The sequence below is a fragment of the Odocoileus virginianus genome, chromosome 16 (assembly GCF_023699985.2).
Source record: "Odocoileus virginianus isolate 20LAN1187 ecotype Illinois chromosome 16, Ovbor_1.2, whole genome shotgun sequence".
NCBI lineage: Eukaryota > Metazoa > Chordata > Mammalia > Artiodactyla > Cervidae > Odocoileus > Odocoileus virginianus.
In genome coordinates this window covers 3776626-3787736 of record NC_069689.1, presented here as the reverse complement: position 1 = coordinate 3787736, position 11111 = coordinate 3776626, and positions in this window count along the sequence as shown.

Sequence of the window (11111 nt, the reverse complement as noted above, 5' to 3'; positions counted from 1 at the left end):
CCAGCACATGACCTATTGTGATGAACTTCCATAGATACTCGTGCTCCACTTGGTCCAGAGCCAGCTCAACACACCCCCAGTGACCCTGAAGTTCAGGTTCCCAAGGGCTGCAGAGGGCAGAATGTGGCTTTTGCTCATTTCTGGGCCTTTAAGAGTTGAGCCTGAGGCTGGGGTGGCCTCTAGATGTGGGAGGCTGGCTTGTTTCAGAGGTTGAGGCAGGGCCAGCAGCCCAGCAGAGATGGAAACAGAGGACCTGAAGCCAAGAGATCTGCTTCCAGCCTGCCTCCATCAGCTGATTATAGCTCACCCATCTCCCATGGACCTGGGGCACAGTCCTAACTCCTTGACCTGGTGCCCGAGGCCTTCTGCCCACTTCATGTGCCCATCTCAGGAAGGCAGCTGGTCTTGGTACCACTGGCCCTGGGCAATCTTCCTCTAGACTCACAGTGTACTGTTCCAAGGGTTGACATACTGCCTGATTTTAGGCAGTATGTCGATAAAGATCATCATTTCCATGCCTCTCCTTTGACTGAATTACACACACTCTGCCTGACCTGGTTCCCCAGTCCCAACACCAGCAGAGGAGCTCAATGATGAAGGAAGGAATGACGTGACTAAAGGCCCAACCCTTCAGGAAAGCGTTTTGGGCATATTTGCCAAGAGCCCTGGCATGGCCCTACCCTCTGTCTCAGCAATCCCACTCCTGGAACAGTTTCTAAGGAAGTAATCCAAAAACAGAAGGGGAAAAACCTACAGAGACACAGATGCTCATTGCAATGCTCTTCATGGTGTTAAAGAAAAAAAAGGGCAAGTCCTAAATGTCTAATAGAAGGAAACTTCTTGTTAAGTAAATTAGTGTACATCCATATGATGGAATTCTCCATGCTGTGTATTCTGAAATTGGGAGGAAAAAGAAAGAGAAGGAGGGTATTTAATTCTGGAACATTTGAATATTATGTAAGTGCATTATGTTTGAAGTGCCACCTTTTTCTAAAAAATAAATTATTTATTTGGCTGTGTCAGGTCTTAGTTGTGGCTCACAGGATCTTTGTTGTATCATGTGGGATTTTTCCTTGTGGTGGACCAGCTCAGTATTTGCAGCACATGGCATCTGGGATCTTAGTTCCTTGACCAGGGATCAAACCTACATCCTCTGCATTGCAAGGTGGATTCTTAACTACTGGACTGCCAGACAAGTCCTTGAAGTGCCACTTTTTGATCTACTGCTTTTCTACCTACACATGGATGATACTTTTCTGGATTCTCAACTTTGTCCTACTGATCTATTTGTTTATTCCTATGCCAATGCCCAAGGTTTTAAAATACTAAAGATTTCTGAAATATTTTATGTTTGGTGAGATGAGTTCCCCTTCTTTGCCTTTTCTTTTCAAAGTTGTTTTGGTGATCTTTGTATATTTATTCTTCCACATAAATTTTAGAGCCAGCCTGCCAAATATAAAAAAATCCTATTACTATTTTGATTAGACTTGAATTTAGAGTATCTTGGGATAGAAAACTATATAGTATTGAGTCATCCCATTGCATTATTTTTGAAAATTTGAGAAAAGTAAAGTGAATACCATACTGCAACATGAAAACTGCTTATGCTATAAAAGTAAGAAAATAAATATAGTTCCTATTGAGGGGAAAACTGGAAGGGAATGTAAAAATACAAACAGGGATTTTTTTCCCCATTTTCTAATTTTCCTGTAAAATACTTTAATCTTTAAAATATGTGCACATTTTTTAAAAGAAGGAAATTCACAAAGGAGAATGTATCTCCAAAATGAAACCCAGGGTAAGGAAGAAACACAAACGTGTTTCATCAGGAACAATTAGCGGGGTGCTGGGGACAGGAATCTTGGGGAGGAGATGGCACGTTCCAGTCACACCTTCTGGCTGAAACGTCTGCATTGCTGCTGCAGCTGAGGCCAGAGCCCCACAAAGGCAGAACCAGCTGAGCGAGGAAAGGTGGATGAGCCAGGGCATCTCACAGGCTGTGCATTGATGTTCAGTAGCTTGGGCTGCCTGGGAGGGGGCACCCCTAGGAACTGCAGGCAGAATGAACAAACGGTGGAGAGGGTCTGTTCTAGATGCTTGAGGCCCAGTACAGCCTGGGAATCTGTAAGTCTCCACACACAGGGCTGAGAAGCCCTTCTGCGCCCACACTACTTGATACCTGGCGGTAGACTTGCCTCTTGGAGTGTCTGGTGAGCAGTGCTAAGAGCTGGTGTGGGGTGGGGAGAAGAGGTCCAGGGCTAGTCAACTTAGAAAACAGCTTGACAGCCTAAAGCCACATCTACACAAGGGTCAGCTGAGCCCCATCTTGGTGACTGAACCACAGACAGCTGGGCAACAGCCCATCATTTACTGATCTCTTCCATCGCCCTCCAGAAAGTTGGCAATGCGTAGACGAGATTTCCAAGGGCTCTTCATAAGTTATGCACAAGGACTTAATGCCTAGGATGTGAAGCTGTCAGGTCAGGGTTTTCAAAGTGAGCATGTGAACAGCAAAACAGTGTTGTCATTTTCAGGGTAGCAATCCTGGCATCTAAAAAGTGGGCAGCGCCAGTATCCCCATCCATTGTCTTTCTTAACTTTACAAACACCCCATCTGGGGAGGGATTGGACTCCAAAGTTTACAGAGGAGGATGCTGAAGTTCCTTGAGAAGGGAACTGACTTGCCCCAAGCCCCATGGCAAGAGAGCGATACATCCCACATCAAACCTAGATCTGCCACACAAGTCCACCAACAGGCTTCTTGGGGATCCCACAGCATTCTGTGGTTTTCTAGTGGTTGAAACAAATTTCCAAGCAGACATTTTATTCTCCCACCAACAATCCCACTCCCCATCCCCACACTGAGAGAGATGCCTCCAGGACAGTCATGTCAGCTGTCAGCGGCCATGGATGTGTCAAGGCAGAGAAAGAAGATGGATGGGCCATGGCTAATGAGTTAGTGAGTCTGATACCCCCTTTGTGGGCTGGCGGAGGGCTCTAATGACTGTGGGGCCTAGCCTCCCTGAAGACCAGCAGCCCAGTCACTACTATTCTTCATTTATACCCCTCCCCACAAATGACTTTTCAGGGAACCCCAACCTCCCCTTGTAAGATCCACTCTCCTCATCTCTGAAGCACACTTGCCAAATAGGAACAGAGGCATCTGAGCTTTGTTAGGGACAAGCCAGAGCCGGCATCAATAATGACCGCATTTCAAGGTGGGGGAAAGGGCAGGAGGTGGGTAAAGGCCTTCCCAGCCGAGGTGTGAGGTCACCTGGGCCCAGAAGAGCCTCCAGTTTGGGTGAAGCTCCATCCCAAGAGTCTCACTTGCCTCGTAAAGCCAGGTGCTGCCCCACTTCTCAGATCATATTTTTGTTTCTCTCTACCATGGGGAAAATAGGACACAGAGACTGAAGAAAGGCCTCGGACAAAAGCCCCTAACCACCATTACCACCTGCCCCACCCCCAGGGGAGGGGCATAGATTAGGAGCTTGATAAGCTCATCAGATCCTGGGGCCTCCCACTGGACTCCAGAGAAGCAGCATTGATTGGAGCCGGGCCCCAGACGCATGGGGCTCCAACCTCCCCCTCTGCCTTCTCCTCCTCTGTCCTGTCCACCCCCTTTTCCAGGGCCTCTTGGATGTTGGCCCTGAGGAGCACAGCAGACAAAGGCCTGGGAAGGCAGGGATGTGTGCAGCCCCCAGAACAGCTGCTCTATGGACGTGCATGCTTGTGGAACCAGCCAAGCACCCACCTAGAGAAGTCCTCTCATTCAATCACCAACCTATCTACTCACAGGACATCACCAAAGTCTGCTCGGTACTGTGCCCTGGGCTAGCACTCAACCACAGCTGCTCTTAGACTAGGGAGAACACAGAGGTATAAATATACAGGATGGTGATGCTCTGAGAGTGGTATGATGGGGGCTGCTGGGTGCCAGAGGCAAGGGTCTGGGAAGATTTTAGAACTGGGAACAGGTGAGCTGGGTTTTGGATTGTAAGAAAGAAGTCTTATCAAGCAGATGGAAGGGGGAGCAGTGTAAAACAGAAGTGAAAAGTGGGGCGGACACAGGAAAATGAGGGGAGGTGGGGTGGAGGGACCCAGATCACAAAGGCAGTTGAAGCTGGGGTGAGGACTCCATTCTGAAGCTTGGGGCCACGTTAGAAGGATTTCAGGCAGGGGATGCCACAGTCAAATCTGTGAGCTGCTGAGTGAGGACTGGAGGACTGGGAGACCCAGGGAGGCTGCCCCTGAGAATCAGGACAAGGCCCGGACGGGGCAGAACGGCTGAGGACACACAGGGAGGTGTGAGGACAGAGAAGGCCCATCCATGGCGGTGTCCCCAGGGCCTGTCACCATGTGCTGGGTGGACACCCCACAAGGTCAGCCCTGCCTGGGCTCTAAGAGAGCTGCAGGGGCAGCTTGAGACAGTCCTCCACACCAGACCCGAAGACTGAGGATTTGCCCAGACAACTAGCTACCTTTGGTCCCCTGCATGTGACCACCCGCACCCAGGCTGCAGCACCCCATCCCCACCCTGGGCAAACACATGGACATTCCTGGCCTGCACTGTGTCTCGGGGAGAAGTGCCCACCCTGGGTTCCCTGGGGTGAGGAACCACTGAGCCAATCTGGGAACTGAGCTGAAAGAATGAAATGGTTCTTTTCCAAACTGTTCCAGAATAAACCTCTAGCTGAGGATAAGCCGATCCATAGTCCCAGTTTTGACTGTGTTCTAGGCCCGTCCCTTTTTCTCTCAGGGCCTCAATTCCCCCATCTGTATGGTGAGAGAGTTAGCCCTTCCAGTCTTGACTATGTGTTATATTCCTCAAAATGCACAGAAATTTTTATGGTTTCCCCAGCACTTGCAGCATCCCATGAGACTGATGGAATAGGTATTAATGTGTGCACAATGTAGAAGCTAAAATTGAGACCCGCTGACCTACCCAAAGTCAGGAAGCACATGGCACCACAGTCCACAAAAGAACCCCGGGCTCCTGCTCCTCCATCTGACACCTTTCCCTCCAAGCAACGCCATCTGCCTTGTTCACGCTGGTGGGAAGATGTTTGGTAATTATGGCCCACTATTCTCGTATGTGTTTGTTTCTGAGTGGGGCTAGGGAGGAGTCAGGCCTTCCCATGGGGTCGTCCCCTGCTCCCTAGAAGAACTAGCCTGAGTCAGGCCTCTGCTCCCGGGGCAGGGGTGGGGGGCACCCTCCTCAAAGACCCATTAATGAAATGTGGTCCAAACCCAACATGAAGCGTGGCCTCCGATTTCCACCCTGGGTTCCGTGGAAGGGAAGGTGGGCTGTGTCCCGGCCTGGAGCCTCCACTGCTGCCAAATCCTGCAGGGGCACAGGGTGTGGATGGACCAGAAAGGACAGGGATGTGAAGCTGCCAGGTGGCTGACTCTGCCCGAGAGATGCTGCAGGCGGAGCAGAGCTCTGCCGAGGTAACAATGCTGCCATGAATCATATTTACAAACACTCCAGTGAGCAGGAGAAGGACATTAATTAAATATTCACATCCTGCAGGGCCTCGGGGAGCCGTGAGGATGAGGACATGATTGCAGCCCAGCGGGAAGCGCTGTGCTGCCGGAATGCGGGCAGCCATCCGTCTCCTTCAGCAGCCGGCAGGTCTTATTATGATGATTAATTTTCAAGTTATCAGCAGTAATGCAATCATCCTCCTAGGCCAGGAAAATCCTCTTCATCACTCAAAGCCCAGGCTGGGGCAGCCTCAGGAGGCAGAGGGGGGCCCTGAGCTTGTCACTGGGGTGACGAGAGAGAAGCAAACCTGCCCCCCAGCTCTCAGGATCGAAGTCCTGCCTGTGCAGGGCCATGCGGTCTGACCCTGAGGCCCGAGGCCCAAGGCCCCTCAGGTGGGGCTCCCCGGGCTCGCCCAGCTGCCTTTTGATGCTCCCAGGGCTCGCCCAGCTGCCTTGTTGATGGGGAGAAGAGAATGGATTCTCCCGGACATCTGGGAAGGCTGAGGCAGCTGTCCTGCCCATCAGCCCCCCAGAAGGAGCCCGGGGGCTTCTATAGGCCCACTCGCCCCACATCCGTCAACCTCGATCAAGGAGGGCAGCAGGGAGCTGGGAGCTGCTGGGGCCACTGCAGCATTGTCCTGGAGACGCCTGGTCTGGGGATGAGGGAGAAGGAGGCGGGCGTTTCTCTCATCTGAAAAACCATTAATCCTGCTACAGTGATCGAGCACCCGTGACGAGCAGGCTTTGTGCTGCGCCCGCACGTGCCGGGCAAGGGGCGGCAAGAGGTAATTGATCAGGGATGAACGGGTGTCTCTTCCTTTGTGGACTTTCAAAGGCACCATTTGGCATCCCGAGCAGGGCAATCGATGAGAAGCAGCTGACCCCCCTGTGGCCACCTCCAGGCAGCAGGTGGACGGGCCCAAGTGGGGGACGGTCGGGGGCCAGCTCTGTGTCACGTGCTATGCACTGTTAGCTGGGCCGGGGGCCCTTGCCAGTGCAGGGCTGTGGGCCATCAATTTACCTTCTCTTTGCACTGAAAGGGAAGCTGGAACAGTTGCCGTGTTTTCTGATAAATTATAGCCAACCGTTCCCCAGTCTCGCAGTCCCGAGGATCCCAGCACTTGTATAAATCAGACTAATGAAAGCCGAGGTTGTCATCTTCAAGAGCAGGCATTCACTCAGTAAACCTTATGGCGTGCCCGCTGGGTGCCCGCGCCTGTGCTGAGCCCTGGGGCCGTGGAGACATACTGGTCTTAGTCTCAGCCTACAAAAGGCCCACGGGCCAGCGGGGCAGGCAGATTACCAAAGGCAGCAACAAGGGGGCCTGGCGGGAGGAGTCTGGACTTTGCAATAGCTTTGCCACCTCCTAGCTGGTGACCTTAGGCCAGTGCTTCAGCCTCTCTGAACTTTGGTGGCTTCACCTGCAAAGCAGCTGTGATAACGCCTACCTCACAGGACGGTCATAAGAATGAAGTGAATGAAATAACAATACAGCACCCTCCTAGCCTGGTGCCTGGCCCCTGGGGGTGGGCTCAATAAAGGGTGAGTTCCTTCCCTTCTCCTTGACTCCTTCCACCTGCAGGAAACCGCCCCAGTGCTGTGGGAGGGCAGAGGAAGAAATGCTCAGCTCCACCTGGGGTTGAACAGGGAAGGACTCCAGAGCAGGGGACGTTGAGGTAAGACTTCTAGAAGAGGGGTTGGGGGAAATTGGGGGGTTAGGGGCATGGAATATGGGGGAGAGACAGAGATATGAGGAAATAGCTAATGCAGGATGGAGGGTGCTGAGAAGGGGGAGGTGGGAAGTAGGCAGGAGACTGAGGGGTGCCTGAGAGCACAGCAGTGTCAGAGAGGAGCCTCGGAGGTTGCACTGAACTTGCAGATGTTCGAGTTCAACATTTATGCCTTGAACCTCGAAGGATGGATTGGGACAGTTAATTGTCTGTTGAGATGATTCTGGATTGGGCCCAGGCCTGAGGATGGAGAGAAGGTGACTGATAAAGAGCTTCGTGGGGAAGTGGGGATGAGAAAAGAGGGCGCCTGAGCCACAGGAGGGGCCAGCTTGGCAACAAGTCCGCAGCAGGGACACAATGTCCTCTCCGGAGAACATACCCCCCAGACATGGGCTCCCAGGCAGGGAGGTTCACAGACTCAAGGCAAAGAGACCAACCCACTCAGAGAACGCCTCCCGGAGCACGCAGATACAAACTCGCAGAGACTGGGACACGTGGGCACACAGAGATATGTCACAGTTTGCACACACACCGAGGGAGTTTGCACATGAAGCACAGTCACGGAGCATGTACATCCAGAGGGTCAGACTAGGGTGATCAACTCATTCCGGTCTGCCCAGGACGTCTCCATTTTACGGTTGCACCATGTTCCCCACGTCCTGGAAACCCACTCAGTCCCAGCAAACTAGGACGAGCATGGGTCACCATAACATGGAGACATGCACGGCACACAGGGATCTGCACACAGGGAGACACATACACCTGGGCAGACACCCTGAGTCACACCCAGAGTGGAGAGACGAGGCACCGAGACATGCCCCAGCCCACCCCAGAGACCAAGCACACACAAACACACCCAGATACAGACACACAAGGGCTGACTTGTAGTATGCACACACACACACACACACACACACACACACACACCCCTACTGAACAAAAGAAATACCAAAACCCAAACCACTGAATATGCATTGGAAGGACTGATGCTGAAGCTGAAGCTCCAATACTTTGGCCATGTGATGCGAAGAGTCAACTCCTTGGAAAAGACCCTGAGGCTGGGAAAGATTGTGGGCAAGAGCAAAAGGGGGTGAAAGAGGATGAGATGGTTTAGAACATCACCAATTCAATGGAAACGAGTTTGAGCAAACTCCAGGAAATGGTGAAGGACAGGGAAGCCTGGCGTGCTCAAGTCCATGGGGTAGCAAAGTGTCAGACACAACTGAACAATAATAAAACCAATGAAACAAAGGCCAAGCAAATTTCAGAAAGAACAAAATCAACCATTGAATCAGTAGACTAATGGGAGGTGGGCCTTGCTTTAATGTTAAAGACATGCTTTTGGGAAGGGAAGAATAGGAATGAGCAGACCATGGCTGGGGCCGACACCAGAAACCTAGCAAGGGAAGCTTCTCCAACCCGACTCAGCTGTCCAAGTCCACAGGGGAGCGTCCTGCACACGGCTCACCCCACGAATTGCACACCACCTTCCATCCTCACAGGATGTGGGCTGGATTAAGTGAGCAAACGTGTGTGAATCACCAGGCATAGTGCCAGACACATAGAGGGTTATGTTCAACACATCACAACTGTTGTGATACAGATCCATGGTCCCTGTTTTGAATTTCTAAAACCCCAAAAGTACCGAAAACAGAACATCTCTTCCTAACTGGTTAGGAGGCACAACCTTATACAAACTGACATGAGGATGTTTATCCAATTTCGTGTTAATATGCATGTGTCTCTGGGAATGTTAAGGTGCTTGGTTATGGGAAATCATATTAGTTTTGAAAATGTGCATAGTTCAGAATCTGAAACATCAGTTCCAAAGGATTCAAATAAGGGACCATGGACCTCTGCACCTTTGAATTCAGATAGATGGTATGTCGTTACGTGTGTGTATGCATGCACTGCCTAACATAGGTGTCACCCTTAACAGTATACGAAGCATAGCATAGGTGTCCAATAGGCATTGCCCTTAACAGTACACATTCACACACATTATCTCATGTGACCCTCCCAGAACCAGGGAGGTCTACGAGTATCAGTGTTACCTCTAGTTCAGAGACCCACAACCAAGGCTCAGAGAGGCTGAGTGACTAGCCCAAGTTCACACAGCTAGTTAATGAGGAACTGGGTTTCAAACCTTGGATCCCAGGACTCCAGAGCCCACGATCTATTCCTTACACTCGCTTACCTGCTACTGTCTCAGCTACTTAGTGAAAAACATTCATGGGCATCAATGGAAGCAAATGGAAAGTAATTTCAGCCTCAAGTTCAACTTTTACGCCCTGAAGGCCCCAGCTGCCTATCACGTAGACTAATGTCCAGAGTGCAGGGATTGGACTGGGACCCCCTGCAAATTTGGGAGCAGAGTCCTGCCTCCACTCCCTCTGCTGGTCCCTTGCTGGTTTCCAAGAAGAAATGTTTTTTTCCCTTATACCTTCATTATAACCATCTGGTCCTCAGGGTCAGTAGCAGCCTGTTCGCCTTTCCTGAAGTTCATCAGCGTTGGACACAGCTTGGGTTTCACAACAGGAGCCCAGAGTTGGCTCAGTGCTTCAGGACATGAACCTTTTATGACAGTACACATGACAGTGGTTTCTGGGCCCCAGGGGACAGACTGTAACATTGATTTTGAGCAGCAAAGTGTTCCTACAAGGACCCAGACACCCACCCGCAGATCCCAGCCCTGCCAAGAATAGTCACGAGCTCTTGGGTAAATTACTTAACATCTTTGGGCTTTAGGCAATATTTCCAAGTCCCTCCCAGGACTTAAATGCCACACAGACCAAGAGCCTTCTCAACTCACTTGAACAGTGTCCCGACCATGCCTTTCACTGGTCAGGGACCATCTGCAGTGGCCCCTCCCAGACAGCCAGGGTCATTTTTTGGGTTCTCTACCTGGACTTCCCAGCTCTGGTTTTGTTATTTCCTATAAAAATTTTCTGATGGGAAAGGGAGTTAGTGTAAAGACCTACAATAGAAGAGCAGTTCCCATATTTAGCTGCACATTAAAATAAACCTGGGAGGCTTTTAAGAATCAAATGTTCAAGCCACACCCTAGAATGATTACATCAGAGCCTCTGGGGGAGGCACTCAGGCATTTGTAGCCACTTGGTGTCCCCAGCAATTGCAGTGTATAGCCAAGTTTTAGTCATTCACTTAATAAGTTTTCATTTAATTCTTACAAACTGTTTGTGGTACAACTGATTCTTTCCCCATTTCTCTTCCTTTAGAGGTCTTTTTCAATTTGTTTTGTGAGTGAGAAGCCCTCTGATCGACTGTTTATCTTTTGATTTTTCTTTTCTTTATTTTTTAATAAAGAAGCATTTATTTAGGGTTTGTTAGTACTGAAGCCTGGGAGATATAGGTGAAAGAAACACTTAAATTGTGTTCCACCAAATGACAAAATAGGGGAGACTTATAAAGGCAAATTTTCTATTGTTATTTAATCTTTTTTACTCTAGCTAAGCAAGTTGATTTACTGTACTTTAAAAGTGGCTCTAGACAAATACACGATGAAATTATTCCCCAGTATGTGTCCAGAAGGGCACTAAAGGTAATACTTACATAGAATCCCAGGACAGCTATAACAGTGGAAGGGAAGGCATCCAGATCAGGAAGAGCATCCTCTGGATGTTAGATAATAATGAGGATGGAAGAAGTTTAGTTCTTTTTTATTTTATTTCAAAAAATTTTATTTATTTATTTTGACTGGCCCCACAGGCAGGTGGGATCTTAGTTCTCCAACCAGGGATCAAACTCGTGCCTCCTGCTTTGGAAGGGCTAAGACTTAACTGCTGGACCTCCAGGGAAATCCATTTATTTTCTTTTTTGGCCACTTGTGCAGCATGTGGGATCTTAATTCCCCAACCAGGGACTGAACCCACA